General features: G+C 39.2%; 1 protein-coding gene across 9 annotated transcripts in view; it reads left to right on the forward strand.

Moving 5' to 3' along the window:
* Positions 1-716: 716 nt before the first annotated feature.
* LOC134538563 (axotactin) overlaps positions 717-17,829 on the forward strand; it is a 227,927-nt gene continuing 210,814 nt past the window's right edge. For 8 of the 9 annotated variants that reach the window (XM_063379990.1, XM_063380013.1, XM_063380036.1 and 5 more), the window contains exon 1: positions 717-787. The gene's annotated coding sequence lies outside the window, so the exon portion shown is untranslated. The remainder of the gene's footprint in view (positions 788-17,829) is intronic. The other variant, XM_063379998.1, reaches the window with a different exon arrangement.

Here is a 17,829-nt window from a genome sequence, read left to right on the forward strand (position 1 = left end):
GCAGCTATTGAGGCCATGATTAATTCCCTTACGTTCTTAATTCTTAATCTAGAGTCATAATGCCACGGACACGACACGACAGGCCCGACACGCTCAGCAGCCAATGAAATACAAGGTCACCGTGAAGTTAACACGACAAAACACGCGCCCTGACGACCCGCAAGAAGTAAATTCTATTTATAATTTCGTCGCGTCATGCCGCACAACAATAAAAAAAATTAACGGAAACCTTAGAAAACTAAACTTCAAAAAATTCACCTAAAATATTAACTTGAGGAATCTTTAAGCTGAAAAACAAAATTTGGTTTTACGATTGGCAAAACTTTCTCATTTGTAGTGACGAACTTTTTATTGCATTTCTTTTTTATTCTTCGCATAGCTAACAGCGGAATTATTTTTCTGTCCCTTACTAAGATACCTCCGTATATCTAACATAAACTCTCTTAGTCCCAGCGACGACTAAATGCTATATTATTGCTATGCACTTCAACAATCAACAGGAAATAATTTTTAGAACGCGCTGGTTGTGAAGAGGTGAGGGAGGGGAGTTTGTCGTGGAGGGTTGGTGAAGGGTTTTAGAGGGGGGGGGGGGGGGGGGAGGGTCAAGCGCGTCGTCCTTGCCGCCGCGGGAAGCGTCGCGCCTTCTGCCGCCTGATTGGGTGACTCACCGCGGCGAGGGCTCCCCTCCACTTAACCAGTTGCGCGGCCGCGTCTCGCCCGTGCTCCCCCAGTCGTCTGCTGCCAGCCGGTGCCGCGGGGACCAGTGCGCCCGGCGTGACAACACGAGGTGAGTGCGTTCACTCGCAGGCACCTGTGGCTCTGGGCGCGTTCACGCATCCTCCCACACAGGTCATTGTATTTCTGCCGTGTTATAGTTCATCCGCTGTTTCTAATTCAAAAATATAAATACGTTCATCGCTGACTCACTGTCTGACTCTGTAACGCTGTATTAATTCTCTTTTCAAGCGCTTACAGTGGAACATTTTCATTGATAATATGCATGGGAGGCATAGCGTCATTTTTGACGAGGGCGATAGTTTCAACATTTTTAACTCATAAAAGTAGCGAGCCGAGGCTTAGTTTGCCACTTTTTGGACCTCTGACGAGTCTCTGTGTACAAATGTACAGCACAACTGTAGGTGGTTTTGTCAAGATCAAGAGTGGAAGGTGTATATTGAATCTAATCCACAGCAAGAAAATTACTGAATGACCCGAGACAATTCCCCTCGCAATGTAGTTTTCCAAGAAGAATTTTTTTGTAATTTCATGTATACACACATACATAATAAATATTTTTAATTTGCACCATATTAAAATTAATTGATTTTTAAATAAATATTTCGTGTGTATTAAATTAAAGTGTTTGTTATATCCATCATTTTTCAACGGGCGTCTCAGGCGCCTTACAACTAACTAGTTCTGTATGTTAATCATGAAATATTACGAAAATAAGCATGGAAGAAAAATATGTATGCGCTTCTCAGTTGAAAAAACAAAGGAAATGAATACACAATGGAATGACTCCACTGGTAAATAAAAATATTATTGAATTATGAATATTAGCGTGGCGTAGTACAAAGAACAGCTAACGAGTAGAATATCCAAAGTGACTATTGAAACCAAAATAATGACTTAAAAATGCAGTAACTTAACGTTAAGGGTGGAGCCGAGCCTTAAGTAGAACTTCTCGGATATTTAGGGATGACCGATGAAAGTCTAAAGTTTTATTTTAAAATAATTATTCTTACTTAATAAAATTATATTTTATAGTTTTATGTCTATAAGAGGTGATCAAATAAAACCATTCATATTTTCTTGCATTTAATCCTAGAATTTATTCGTCCTCTTCTGAAAATCTTGAATTCTCCTGTAAACTTTTTCTTTCGTAATACTACAGATTTAGAGGCGTAGCCAGGATTTTATGTCAGCACAAGCTACTTTAGTTGCATCTTTGCGTTTCAGTGCAGAATATTTGGAATGTTACTTCAAATTCAGAGAACACTTTGTTCCCGCGGAATATCGAAGGAAGGCGTGCCTCACGGAAGGTCGCTCCTTCACTCTCGCTTCATGCTTGTACCAGGGCCGGTGCAAGGTAAATTGGCGCCCTAAGCGAAAAACCTTAATCACCCCCGCCGGACACCCAAAAAAAAAAATTTCCTTGCCTCAAAATACATCACGTAAGCCTAAGATTTGGTCATCAATCAAATTAAGCAGGCTTGTGTTTTTTTTTTTACTTTTTTACTTATTAAAAATCTTAACAGGTCACCGTGGACTTTAAATAATTACTTATATGAATATAAACATTCCAAAATGTTACAAATATCCATTTTCATCTAGTTTAAATAATCGTTAAACATATTATATTAGCTGTTATATGTCGTGCTGCCCCCCCCCCCCCCCATCTACTTGGCGCCCTAGGCGGTTGCCTAGTTTGCCTATATGGACGCGCCGGCCCTGGCTTGTACGAATTTGATCTCGAGGCAATACTCTTACAGTTTTGTGCATACTAGAGGACCACTAAACTGTTAGTTAGCTACCACTTTTAGCAGAGGAAATTCCCGTCTCTGATACACCCATATGGAAGTTTTGAAATGCAGTCGTTAACCGTTCGCCAACGGCTGTAATGTCCTGTAGGCGCATCACACTTTTTTTTATAGTGACTCAAACAGGCAATACGTACCTAAACATCTTGTATATTTATACTCATTTGTTTGTATCCTTATGTTTGATTAAAGGTAGAAAAATTCCAGTAGGTACAGGTTATTAACAACAATCCAACTTATTAATTTGAATTTAAAATATATACCTACATACCTTTATTTTTTTACAAAGAAACTGCATACGTTTAAAAATCTTATGTTCCTTAAATAATAAGTAGGGACTAGAAAAATTCATGGTCTCAATGACTTCTAGGATAGACTCCACAAATATGAATAAACTCGGGAAATTACTACCTGCACATTGGCTATTGACTTGTGAGACTAGTAGTCTGAGTTGCTTATGATTCGTTACTTCTTTCTTTGATATTCCTCGTTGGCTTAAGATAAACTCGTCCAATCACAGAAGCAGCAGTAGGTGTTTTGATTATAACATATCTGGAAAAGAACGTGTTAATAATAATCTTAGCCAGGATTACTTGATCGGCAGGGACCGGAAAAATTCGCGGAGCCTTTTCTCGATAGGCTACAGGTAGACAGGGCCGGTGCAAAGTAAATTGGCGCCCTAGGCGAAAAACTATAATGACCCCCCCCCCCCCCCCCCCCCCGGCTGGACACTCCAAAAAAATTTGCCTTGCATCAAAATACATCACGTAAGACTAAGATTTTGTCAACAATCAAATGTAACCATGCTTGTTCCTTTTTTTTTTTTTTACTTTTTTACTTATTACAAATCATAAACAGGTCACCGTGGACTTTAAATAATTACTTATATCAATAAAACATTCCAAACTGTTTCAAAAATCCATTTTCATCTAGTTTCAATAATCGTTAAACATATTATATCAGCTTTTATGAGTCGTGCTGCGCCGCCCCCAGCTACTTGACGCCCTAGGCGGTTGCCTAGTTCGCCTATATGACGCGCCGGCCCTGCAGGTAGAATTGAAATATATATCATAGTTCTGCATCTATTATTGGCTCACAGTTAATACGAAGTACTGTGGACCAATGATACATATTCACACAGAGAAGTGTCGAATCAGAACTGAGTAACCAGTGAAGATGTCTCACAAGTCACCAGCCAATGAACGGTTGGCATTTACTCAAATGTGGAGAACACTGTGGAGTCTATGCTGGATGTCATTGAACCCGAACAATTTTCCAGTCCTCACTGATCGGCATGGCCTGCATTATTCGCATTACTGTTTTGCAACGAATTTGAATGCATGCCCTCATAAATTTGAATGGTATCATTAGATACCCGTTAATTTAACAAGTCCGAACGAATAAAAGAGAATAACAAGCGACGTGGCCCAGTGCCGTAAAACTCAACGAGTCAAACATATTTTAAAACCTAAACGCAGTCAATGGACAAATTAGTCGGACTTGATTTTGTGTAAATTTATAGTCAACCCCGCTTCAAGGAAATAACGCGAATTTCGCATGGTACTAAACGGGAGAGAAACAGGAAATAAACACAGTTGAATTTTCTGGGAAACTGATTGCTTGGTAGACTTCCAAACATCATGCTTATGTTTGCCAAACGTGTTTGTTTACTGGTAGCGCCCTTCCTGCGTGCGAGTAGCCCATGGGAATGCGACTCCCGCACGACTGGTCTTTAGTGTTTCGCCAGGAAACAACCTCGTTATCCTACCAATACAAGTGTAGGCAGGAGCTACAGTGTTTTGAGAAATACCTTGGCACAGTTCTTTCCATAAGTATATAGTCTTAATAATAGAATATAATCAAATGTTTTAAAGGAATTTTGCTGACTATTTTTTTAGTAATATGTTGTAACGGGCATTGGCGATAGATATACGGAAATTTCGCGCATTCTTTTAGGCGCAAGATGGAACGCTATCCTTCACACTCTCGCACTGTGTTCCTGATTGGACAGCAGTTAATTTTACACGCCCCTCTACGACCACGAATCAACGATGCCCAGCTAGGAGAGAAGTAAGCGAATCAGGTAGTGCCGATTAATAAGGATAAAAATGTTCTTTCTCAGAAATAAACCAATGGGTAAGCAAACACTGGTTGAACACACCTATGGTTTTAAATTCTACCCTGTGGCCAGACGAATCCGCTAAATTTCCGGGTCTTTATATCTATCGCCAATGCCCGTTAAAACATATTACTAAAAAAATAGTCAGCAAAATTCCTTTAAAACATTTGATTGTATTCTATTATTAAGACTATATACTTATGAATGGAAATAGTTTTGAAACTGTTTATAGTTAATTGAACACAAAGGCTTTTTTTTAGTATTTGTGTGTTAAGTCAATATTGTTTGTTAACTGAAACGTTCTTACGACAAACTAGTTTATGTCGTAAGATACGTATAAATTATTTGTGTCCTCTGATAGCGCTGTTTAATTATTAGATAGGACTAGGGCTTATACCATTTATAGGTAAATTTGACAATGTACTCCGTTGCTGTGATAGAATAGCCTTAAGGTTCATGTGATGTGGGTAAGTAATTTGATACCAGCCCCTAGATTAAAACAGTTTTGTGGACACCTAGTAGGGCCCACAATTGGTATGTTGTAATGCTATGGCTATCTCGAAGGTCTCCTTTGCATACTGCTTATACTCGCATATGGCTGTGTTTATTCGATAAACACAGCGTAATGTTGAAGATTCGGAGGATTCCTCATTCTATATCCATAACCTCCAAGACAGTCAATGCCGTTTTGGAGGTGTCTTACAACTTTCCCTTCAATATAAGCAACTGTTAAAAACTACAAGAATACACATGGGTTTCGCGGGAAAACCTGAGTGTCTTGTAAGATTACATTGTATTTTTTTATTTTTTGTAAATAAAACAGAAATATTCTTGTAAATTATTGCATATTTGTAAACGTGAACATTTACATGAAAACAACAGCATTACTACAAAAAAGTGTTCGCAGTGATACTGGGTTCGGATTTTTACCTGGGCATTTATGCTTTGTGTTGTCCCAGTACCTCCAATAGTTACGGTTATTTGTAAACCGTTCCCTGAATATCTTTCAAGTATTAACTGCGCACTTGATAAGCACGATACAACAAAATAAGGTCAATTGTGCCTGAATGGAACATCAATTAAAATATAAAATTATGCGCTGAATTTCGTATGACATACTCAGTAGTAACTCGAAAAACGTATTTCATGTATATAAAAATAACCGTAGCCATGTGTTGTACAAAGTTACAATATATTTCATGTAGTTTTACAAACTATTTCTTAGCAGTTGATTTCCAAATGAATATTTTATAAAAGTACAGAAAGATTTTTTTTGTATTGCATTATATATAAATATTTTAAAAATTGGTTTTATTACTGGCTGTGTGTGAGAGGTGTTTTTTTCCGCTCTTGACCGTCCAATGAAAATGCAGGCTATGTAATGTGCTACTGCACGTCTGTCTCCATAGCTGCAAGAAAAAGCTACAGTGTTTTGTTTACTTCCTTGAAACGAAATTTTGCCGGGACTTACAGTGTAACTGTATATACGTATATTAATGTCGGGGGTTGGAGATATTGGAGTTTGGTAATTGCTAACTCGTAGACACGTTACACAATTGTCCTGTTGATTTTTCTCTGCTAATTGTTCTCAAAGGAGAGCCTACTTGTAAGATTTGTTTCAGATTTGATGTTCACTTATACAGTAAATATGTTAAGGGGCTTTCCTGGCTGGGCGCTCGGAGTGCCAAGGTCGAATCTGGCCCGCACATCACACGCCTCTTCGCCTCTACGCGACTGGCAACGAACTGGCGCGCAGTCTTCGCGTCGCTAACGTGTCACTATGGGACTTTGAGCGGTTACCCGGTCATTTTAAGCTGAAGTATTGAAAACAAAGACTCCCTGCACGTCCCTATACCACTTACAATAATGTGTGTTAAATTTTTAATACCTACAAACGTGCACGAAAACACTTGGCTTAGCCTTATTCACTGTCCAAAAAATATACATTAAAAACGAAACCATGAATGGAACTTGTACAGACAATTACCATGGCTGTTGACTGTTTTTCGTAATTAGACAATTAATAAATCTTGAAAAGTTTGTAAATGGCGCGTCAACACCGGGAGCTCTGCACACCAGTGGGCTACCCAGTCGCGTATGAGGTATACGAGTGACAGAGGTTGGTGCAGTGACTCTGGAGGTGTAAGAGGGACAGTGGTTAGTGTAGTTGACTGTTAAGGGTGCGTTGTGAAGTTTATTTTATTTGCGCTTAATGTTTCGTAAACATATATGACCCTCAACAACACAGCTGAAGGCAACTAGGAAAGGGTTCAGTCATGGCCTATAGTAAGGCCATTTATTCTTCGCGGAAAGACTCTCAAACCAGCTGTGTGTTAAAACTTTGTGGCATTGTCCATGATTCGTGGTTGGATCGGTTTATTTCAGGCACATGTCTACTGTCAGCACACCATGGGCGTCGCAACCGGGGAAGGGGGGGATGGCGGGGACACGTCCCCCCCAATTTTAAAAGTCTTCAATTTCGTCCCCTCCAATAATATATTTAGTTTCGTAGTTTCTCCTGATGTTTAAATTAATGATTTTGTGTGGATATAGCACCAGCAGATATGTTAACTTGTGTTTTTACAAATTTGTTCTCTGAAAATATTTTTTATAAAAAATAAACTATATATTGCAGCCAACTATAATTAGAATATCTAGGGGAAAAAATGCCTAAAAACCACCTTTTTGCACCTTCAAACCCCAAATTTTCCCGGGGGAGGGACCCCCCCCCCCCCCCCGCTTTTTTCCAAGTGGATGGATATTCCTCAAACAACTAAATAAATTGAAGTCCCCCCCAAAAAAATATATCCTTGCGACGCCAATGCAGCACACCAATCATAGCCATCCAGTGCGGAAGCGAACGTATCCTGAATGGCCCGGCCAAACAGGCCAAAGGCTTCTCTTGCAGACGGCTGCCAATCACAAAGCAGCAATCGCTAGCACGGGCATACCTTATTGCAGTCTTGTGAGCGATCAGCTTATTTCGCGAAAAATGAATGCCTCTAGCAATAATTGCAAGGAACCGTGTAAAACAAATGAGGATGGTCTGACCTAGATCCGACATCGCGTCTACAACTGCCTGGAACCTGGAAAAAGGCCCTGGACTCCGGTCTTGGCTACTGTGTGGCTCTCACGCGGTTTTTCGCGTCGCCAGCCCACTCCGCATTCGCCTGCCTTATCACCCCGCTAAGGGGTCGATTGGCCTGTTTAAGGAAGCGGGGGGGGGGGGGGGGGGAGAAGTTGACACGCGAGGGAGTCACGTGACCCAAGACCGCTCGGCCCGACGTAAAGTTCCCTCCAGGCGCAGCCACCGCGGCACAGAACAGCCAGCCTTGCAGAAGAGCAGCGCATAAGTGGTTGCATCCGCCCGCTAGGTCCAGTGATCAGCTCCTGCCATCTCGCGGTGCTCTCGATCGCCAGGCTAGACTCCACAGTATAGTAACTGCAGATGTCCTCTTGTGTGAGAGGTCATCCTCTGCAGATCGATCCTCACGGGGTAGTCACACCAACGAGGGCTGAATATTTACCACGGCATTGGCTCGTAGTGCACTATAGCTGGTGACCTGAAAAATTCGCGTTTTCGATGACCTTCAGGATGGTCTACACATTCCTCTGTATACCCGGGCAAATAACGCCAGTCCATTGACTGCTGACTTGTGAGTTGTCTCAACTGGTTTTCCTGTGGTTTGTTACTTCTTTGGTTAAGGTTTTCTCATTGGCCCAGAGTCGCCCAGACGAACAGTGAGCCAATAGCAAAATCGGCTTAAAGGTATACTTATTTGAGTTTTAGACAATCGCGAAATGAATCCGCGAATTTTACCGGTCTCTAACTATAGTGTGTCGTGTTACAACTATAGCCCGTCCCACTCTTAGATCGCAGTACACGGCTTATGGCGCGCGCTGTTGCCAAATCTCTAACACATTACGAATTTCAGGAGATCAATGTTTGCAATTTGGATCGAACAAGAAGCATTTTAAGAAATCATATCGTAATTTATAATATGTTATACTATTACACATATAAATTTGTAATAATGCCACTTTTTATGTAAATTTCAAATAAAAACTACCTATTGTAGACGAAAATTTCTTATAGTTTTCTTTTCTGTTCTAAAAATCCCATATATATATATATATATATATATATATATATATATATATATCACATTTTCATGGGCCCGATAAATGCCGTATTTTTGGACAAGTCATGTCCAAAATGATAAATAAAATACGGTAATGGAAATTCTCGGTCGAGTAATTTATGGGAAAAATCCGAACAATTGGTTCGAAATGGGGAAGATTTTTTGAAAAACAGAAAAATCGCAACAACTCCCATAATATGAATAATATCGAATCCGTTTTAACGTATGATAACTCGGATTACCTAATGCCGAAAAATGTTTTCTAAATACATTTTTGATACGACCAGCCATAACTGCATGGGTTCGAAAAAAATTTTCACCGGACAAAAAACGTAACTGCCTTAGTAGACACCTTATCAAATCTGTTTAAATTGTTTGTAATAATATCATAATTATTTTCCAAAACTTTGTCTAAAACAATGTTTGATAAGATGCTTGGTGTTGAGAAGGATAGAAAAATAATTCAAAATTTTGTACCATGATCGCTATTGAATTCCTTCGTATTTATTTCATACATTTTACATATTATGTTCAAGAATCGATTATAATATTTTTTGTTGACTAAGGAAGCCAGCCATGTATTTAAAATTGCTTGTAGGACAGAACCCCACTTATCTAAACACACGACCCTGTTTCCTCTTACGACGGCAGCGCGCGCTCTTGTACTGATAAGACACATCTTTAACAGCTATTTCCACGGAAACTGTAAAAGCAATTGAGATGGGGCTGCTTTTAAAAACTAATTCAATTCATTGTGAACATTTTTCTCGCTTTCGTCCCCCATCTATCTTTAATAGAAAAAATGTTTTCCGCGGGTCAACTTTTTGATGTGTCAGTTTGTGAGAAAATGCATTTCAATATATTAAAAAAATTATTTAAGTGAAACCTGTACAGTTTTTGTCTTAACATTTGTTCGGTGGCGTCCTAAGGCATTAATTTACTAATAAAAAAAATCTGAATGAAATACACATGTTGGTTTCCTTTTTTTGATGTGAAACATATCGGAATACTTCAAAACAGTTCGCAGCGAATAAGTTATGTTGTTTAATTTTTTCGGACACTTAAAATATTGTTAATTATTTAAAATAAGCATTGCCTGATGCGTATTTGGATTCTATACAATATGAAAAAAAGCTTGGTCCAAAAATTAAAATTTTAAATTTCGTTTGATATTTGGCAACAACGCACGAAGAAACAAGGACAGTGCTAACGGCAATCGGCGTGTGTTAGAGAGAGAGAGAATGCGCCCATTTACTTCCACACTGCAATCTAAGAGTGGGATGCTCTATAGAGGAGGAGACACGAGTGTATGTTTTGAGAGTTGCGTGGTAGTAAAATATGCTACGAGCTGGAGGGTCTCTACAATTTCAAATTCTGACGCGAAAATAAAAACAATTTTTTTTTTTTTTAGTTTTGCTATCATAAAAGAGCTCTGAGGCTGTTGGCAGACTACACTTGCATTTTAGCGTTTAAACTTGTGAAACCCACGATGACTAGTGCGCAGGTGTTGGATACGTTGATTAATTCTGTCGTTTTTGTTGAGCTCTGTTAAAAGAATAAACTATTTAATATAGTCTTGAAACATGAATTCGATTTTCAACATTTGTGGATTTATAGATTTGGGTTGCGATTACGTTCATAAGCGTTTCAAATACAATCTAACATCCTGTAATTGATGTTTATTAATTTGATTGGGCGTTACGACCCTTAATCGTATAAATTCAATTATTAATTTTTACTTAAACGTTGGTATATTCACATACGCGTTATGCTACTTAATATTTTTATATTTTCCTCCTCCTTTCGTGTCGTACTGAAACTTGTAAACAACCGTTGCGTGGTTGGTTAATATCACGAGTAGAAAAAAAAGGGAAAAAAAAAAACAAACAAACAAATAACTGGCTGGATTTTAATATTTCAACTATTGTGATTACGTATAAAGGATATTTCAATTAATGCAGAAAAATATTACCTGTACATTTAATTATTATTGTTAACTATTAATTACTATAATTTATAATATACCCATTTAAACTCTAACACTGACAGACAAAGCACAGATTTAAACGGTTGTTCTAGAAGCATGGAATTTTGCATAGGAGTTCCGTATATAACGTAGGTGAGCACCAAGAAAGAATTTTAGAAAATTCATCCGCTAAGGTGGTTAAATAGGGGTCACGCTGTCAGGAAAATATATAAAATAACAAAAAAAAAATTGTTCGTAGTTTACTGTAGTTACGTCATTAACTCCAAAGAGATTGTGCTCGCGATGCAATCTCACGTCGCAAAGAACCGTGATCTCCAACTTGGATCAGTGAGTCGCTAATCGTCGACTTGAGATAAGTCTGCTCTCGTGCTCTGCCTATTTTTTTGTACCATTACAAAATATATCTTTGGAAACCTGATGCCAAGAAATAGTTTTTAATGCTACAAGAAAGATATTTAATTTTGTATAACACATGGCTAGGGTTTTTTTTGCATATGTATAATACGATTTTCCAGATAATACTGAATATTTCTTACGAAGATTGGCGCATGATTTTATATTTTAATTGATGTTTCATTCAAGCATATTTATTTTAAACCATAAAAAGATGATAAAATATTCAATAATTTGACTTTTTTTTGTTCTATCATGCTTATAAATGTGCGCAGTTTATTCTGGAAAGCTATTCAGGGAACGGTTAACATATCTAACTTTAACTTTTAAATGTACTGGGACAACACAAAGCATAAATGCCTGGGTAAGAATCCGAACCCAGTATTCCTTCGAACACTAATTTGTAGTGACACATTAGTTTACATATAACTGTAACTTACAAATGTAATTTTACATGAATATTTCTGTTCCATTTATAAAATAAAGTAAAATGTAGCATGCCATGTCAACCTACGGTGGCGCTAAGAAAATTTCTGAGCATTACAATGAGGCATCCCGTTTTCTCAGAACAGCATGTAGTTACATTGCTCCTGGACTTTCCGAGGCGATTCTTCCGTGGTTTTCCATCGTCTTCCCCAGTGTCGAGGTGAAGGAACAGCACAATATCCAGCCCTGAATTCGGGAAGAAAAATTCCCCAAATAAGAAAATTCCCCGACGCAGTTGGTAATCGAACTCGAGACCTTTTGCCCACCAACCAGTAGACATGGCCATTAGACAGGCCGGCCTGGCTGTGGGCTTCGTAAAGCCACCCGTCGCGTTGCAAATCTACTGACAATTCTGGACATACTGGACACAAACACGTGGTTCACTCAAGGCTGTTTGGGAGGGTGGCAAAATTATTGGGTGGAGGGGGGGGGGGGGGGGTAGGCACTGTTGTGTTCCGAAATATTTCTTTTTGTGTTTGCCCTGACTGGAAGAAAAATTGCAATTATTGAAAATCTTACTAGTATGTATATTTTTTTAGATTACGTTTACTGTTTTGTCTATGTAACTTAAAGTTTTAAGATTTTTTAAAAATATTTTGTTTGAAAAGTTGTACATTAGTTAAAGAGGAGAGGGCCTGACAAAATTATTTTCCTAGGACTCTTAGCTTGTTTCGACCGGCTCGGGGATATTTTTCTCCTTTGGCTTGGTATTTTTGTAGTGATTATGTTTGATACCATACAGTAAAATGTATAATTACTTATAAGTAAAGAAAATCATTTTAATACTGCATCAGCCTTAATAAGCTGCTTCTAAAGCAAACCATTACAAACACTTGAACAGCCTTAATACACTGCAGCGAGTGCAGAGACGGCCAATCTCCGCAGAGCCCTGATATCTCCGGCAAACACCGGCAAGCGCGCCTCGGCGTGATTGCGCGGGCAGTAAACCTGTCACATCGCTGTTGCCTGCGGTAGCTTGCTGTAACCTCGGAGCTGGGAGCCCCGGGCGGCGCGCTGTTGCCAAGTGTAACCGGACACGCATAATATACATGGGTAGGGGCATGTATTTTCCGCGAAAATTCTGATCTACATTAGACTGCATTGGTTGTCGTCTGCAATAGGCGATATTTCCCTAATTGGCCGGGACATTGAGGACGCGTTTGTTTCCGCACTGGGTGGCAAAGATTGGTGTGCTGACAGAACACAAACAAAAAAATATTCTGTACTTTTACAAAAGATTCCTTTGAAACCAGTCGCCAAGAAATAGTTTTTAATACTACAAGAAAGATATGCCTATTGTAACTTTGTACAACACATGGTTAAAGTTATTTTTTTTCATATATGAAATACGTTTTCGTGTTAATACTGTGTATTTATTATGGAAATTGGCACATGATTTTAAATTTTAATTGATGTTTCACTTAAGCACATTTGTTTAAAACTATAGAAAAGATAATCGAATATTTTACAGTGTGGACACGTACATGAAATCAACCCAACCAACCACGAAATACATACATTGCTGCAAAGTGTTAACACACAGCTGATGTAGAAATCTATTCGTGAAAAACGCCTGGCTCTATACAATAGGTACTGGTACCCAGGACAGCCCAAAAACTCAGGGTGGCCATTAAAGTATGTCCCAGTTCAATGATATATTATAAGAGTAAAATTTAGACTATTTACAACAAATCCTCCATCAAATTAAAGATAAACTAACGTAGCTTTTTTTACAAATGTCCAGTATGTGCAATTTTAGTTGTACGGCACACATCCAACCTAGGTAAGTCCTTTTTTTTCCACACTTTGGTTAACATGTCCAGAGTAATGGAAGCAATACCCTCTTCATTTATGTCTCTTGACTCTGGCAAGTCAGTAGGTAGCTGCGGAACGCAGACACGATCTTTTATAAAGCCCCAAAGAAAAAAAAATAGCATGGTGTTATGTCAGGTGAACGTGGAGGCCAGCGAAAAAGAGCTCTGTCTTCTCGACCATTACGACCAATCCAACAGTCAGGGACTTCGACGTTCAACCACTATCGTACAAAGAGATTCCAATGGGGAATCACAATTAAACTTTAAATGAAACACACATTGAATTGAATCGTCGATTCACTTAGAAAATTCCAGAACACAAAAGATTTACGCTCAGGAGTCGCCATTTTGCGTAGGTGGCGTTGCAAGCAAGAAAACAAGAAAGCAGTATTCGCGCATGCGCTCATTTAAAACTGTTTGAGTACTCTTTAATTGTGACCTTGAACCACCACTCTACAACGCTTAAAGTTGATACTATCAACTTTTATAACTGGGACATCATTTTATGAACATACTGGATGATGCGGATAATGTCTGTGCGCCGGTCTATGCACGGAAGAAACATTTCCGCTAAGCCCAACTCTTGTTTCTGACCTTCCTCTTGCCCTGTAATCATCCTGCTTGCTGAAAATTCATGCCACGTGGCACCTCACGTAACTGTGTCAATGGGACCATCTTAACTAGTTATAGTCTATAGAGTTAGGATTGAGAAGTTAGTCGTGGCATCAATAGCTTTCGTGGGTGGCCACTCCCCAGTTAAAACACATGATGCATGCTATCCTTCTTGTATGTTTGAAACCATATAGGATAAAGCGTGTATGCTTCGGCACTTAGAGTCTTCCCTTACCCAGATCTCTCCTAACACAATACACTTAGTTTGAGTTAAGTTAGGGACGAATCAACATATACACGATAGCAACGTGATTATTCAAACTTGCTTGTGCTTGAGTTCTTTAACTAATAACTGTGCTGCAGACTGTTAGAAAATTTCACCTTAAATTTATGAATTTATAATTTATCCAGGGATTTTCGTTAATTTTTTGGTACTTTTTTAAATGTTACGGACGCTGACTTCACTTATTGTGAACATAAATCAGCAATATTAATCTTATTATAATAACAAAACATTCAAACATTTTGAGACCAAAATCCTTCTTTTATATTCCCCTGTGTGTTGCCTGTATGTGTAATTAAAACATTTAGCATAATTACAAATTCGCTCAAAATTGGTTGAAATGCATTACATATATATAAGGACTGGAAAAATTCGCTGTTTCAGTAACCTTTGGGATAGACTCCAGGGTCCTCATGTATTCGGAAAAATTACACCTGCTCATTGGCTAAAGATTCGTGACGCCTGTTAACTGGAATGCTCGTTGGCTAAAGATTTGTCACGCCTGTTAACTGGTGATTCGATACTTCTTTCATTGAGGGTTATTCTTTGGCTCAGAGGCCTTCAGACCAACTGTGGTCCAATCACTGAAGCAGCAAAACGTTAAACCAATTGGATTCTAGTCTACCGCGAACTGAAACCGCGAATTGTTCCTGTTTCAAAATTATATGTGTATTGAATCGTACATATTTGTTGAAGTGCGATAAGTTATTTCTAAAGACTGGAAAAGTTCGCGGGTTCAATGACCTCATTCATTGGCTGCTGTCTTGTGAGACTCCCCAACGTAGGAGCATGTGGTTCGGTACAGCTTTGGCTGTATATTTCTCATTGGCCCAGAGTCATACAAGTCATAAAGTTATACAAGTCATATATCCGCGAGTTTTTCTGGACTCTAGTAATTTCACATGTGGCAACAATGCTTTCGTCTGGCCCACCCCAGTTGCTCGGATTGAGCTGAGCATGGAGTTCGGCACATCATTCGGTCTCTGATTTTCACTTGAGCAAGTGGAAAATTAGCTCGATGCTACTATAAACGCTAAGATTTTCCTTGAAGCAATCGTGGATACTGGCTACTGTCTGCTGTCTTTTTCACATTTCATTGTTTAATTCATTGTCATACTGTGGTGTTCAGAAACAAGATTGGGTTCCGAACACTAATATCCGAGGTATGACTTGAACTAATTACCTCAGGGTTAGATGTTAACAGCTAGATCAACGAGGCCTGTGGGTTTGTTTCAAAATAACTGCCGTGTATTCATAAAAGTAAGGAAAACACTAAGTACAATCAAATTAATAGGAGAAATTTGACACATTTTAGTTTAGGGACAGATTGTCTTAAATGAAGCGCTGGGTGATGTTGCTACTAAAAATTGAAATAAACTATTTATAATTAATTTTATAAGTGATAAAAAGTAACTTCGAAAGACTTTACTTGTTATTTGGGAGGGGGAGGGAGGGAGGTAATACAGACAGTCCTTAAAATTTATGAAAATACTTAAAGGTAACATAATAAAGTATAACCAATCGTTGACCAAATTTGGTTTTTATTCATACTTATGAGGCGAGTGGTTGTTTTGACACACTCCGAGGGCCAATAAAACAAAATACCAATATAACAAAACTCAAAAGACACAATGACAGGCAGTCTGGCTGGATATTGAAATTTGGCTACAGCCAATGGGCAATAAACGCAGACTTAATTGTGGTCAAGGGCGTGGAGTTCATCTTCGGTGGCGGACGCAAGAGAGCTATACCCCCTACAGTTATGAAAACACATGAGAGATCTCGATGGAGGCTGTATGCTGTTTTGGGTGATGGAAGATGAGATGCAATAACACCCAGAATCACAAACCACAAAGACAGTGATGTATGTTGAGAATTATAGTGTAATTTTACAAACCCTTGTTTTGAAGAATGCTTTTATTTAAGTAAGAGTTATGATAAGGAAAAAGATGGTGAATGAATTTTTATAGCAGTAACTGCTGATGCTACAACTATTTGAAGCAATAAACCCGATAGTCTGATCCTATGAGATAGTCAGTGTTCAGTTTAAACAAGTTGCGACTTGTCGGTCGGCTTCCAGAGCCGGAGGAGTGAGGTCGTATTTACCGTGTCTGTCGCGCATCACGGATAGACACCCGGAAATTCGTCAGGCCTCAGGGAAGAATTCCAAGTCATGGGTGTGCTCAACCCATGTTTGCTTTCCCCTTTGGTGATTTTCTTAGCGAGAACATTTTTATCCTTGTTAATTTGCACTACCTGATTCGCTTACTTCTCCCTAGCTCTGAATCGTTGGCTCGCAGCCGTAGAGGGTCCAATCATGAACACAGAATTGGCGACTAAATGAATGCGCGAAATTGCCGCATCTCTAATCATGGATTTCGAACAGCAAGTTAACATTGATTTTTGTTTGCGAAACGAAGACTAGAATAATGGGTCGTGCTAAAATGTATACTTTTGACAACATTCCCGACACTGACAGGGTCACGTTGGAGCTGCTGAAGGCCCTTCTAGAAATGTTTCCAATCATGGAATCAACATTCGGATGAGCTCGCATCACTAGCCAATGAGTTTATTTAGAAGAAGATCAGGCCAAATTACTTTGTTCGTAATACATTTATTCCATGTTTATATTTTATCACACCTAGTACAAGAATTCTTTTTTTTTATTAAATTGGTTTTCAATCCCCTCACGAAAATAATTACTGTATCCGCTACTGTTCGTCCTTGAACCAGGTCTCTATTAATGAATAATCGAGGACGGGTGTGATGAGGACAGCATGAGGCGCACGTGACGAGCAAACATGGCGATCTCCCGGCTGTCGCCCGACCTTGGCCGCCATCTGCGTGACTGGTGCGAACGAGATCTACGACGCGTGTTGACTGGAGGATTTCCCGGATTTATTGGTTGGGATTGGGGAAATTCGCTATTTCAATGACCTCTAGGATATACTCCATGACCCTCTACGTACTCGAGCAAATTACGCCTGCCCATTGGCTAATGACTCGTGTGATTCATGATACTTCTTTAGTTGAGGGTTTTGCATAGGCTCAGAGTCCTTCAGGTAAATGGATGTGATTCATGAACCAACAGTACACATGTACCTGAACCAACAGTACACATGTACCTGAAAGAAATTCAACCAATCACGGAACACAGTCGATGCTACAGTGTTTTAACTCTCGGCTAACCTCAAAATATGTCCCTCGTCATAAGTTCCTACTCGCCAGCTACACGTGTGTGCAGACATCCTAACACAATTGAAACACTGTAAGACGCTTATAGCTAGGACTAACCATTCTTGGATCCATGAAGCAGCTTGAAAGTAAACATCGCAAATTGAAAACCTGAATTTTTTCGGTATTTTAATTGTATAGCAAAGTAAGTTTGAAGCGCGCGCGCGCGCGCACACACACACACACGCGCGCACACACCTACACACACGCACACAC

Source organism: Bacillus rossius, chromosome 1 (assembly GCF_032445375.1).
Source record: "Bacillus rossius redtenbacheri isolate Brsri chromosome 1, Brsri_v3, whole genome shotgun sequence".
In the NCBI taxonomy this organism is placed as follows: Eukaryota; Metazoa; Arthropoda; class Insecta; order Phasmatodea; family Bacillidae; genus Bacillus; species Bacillus rossius.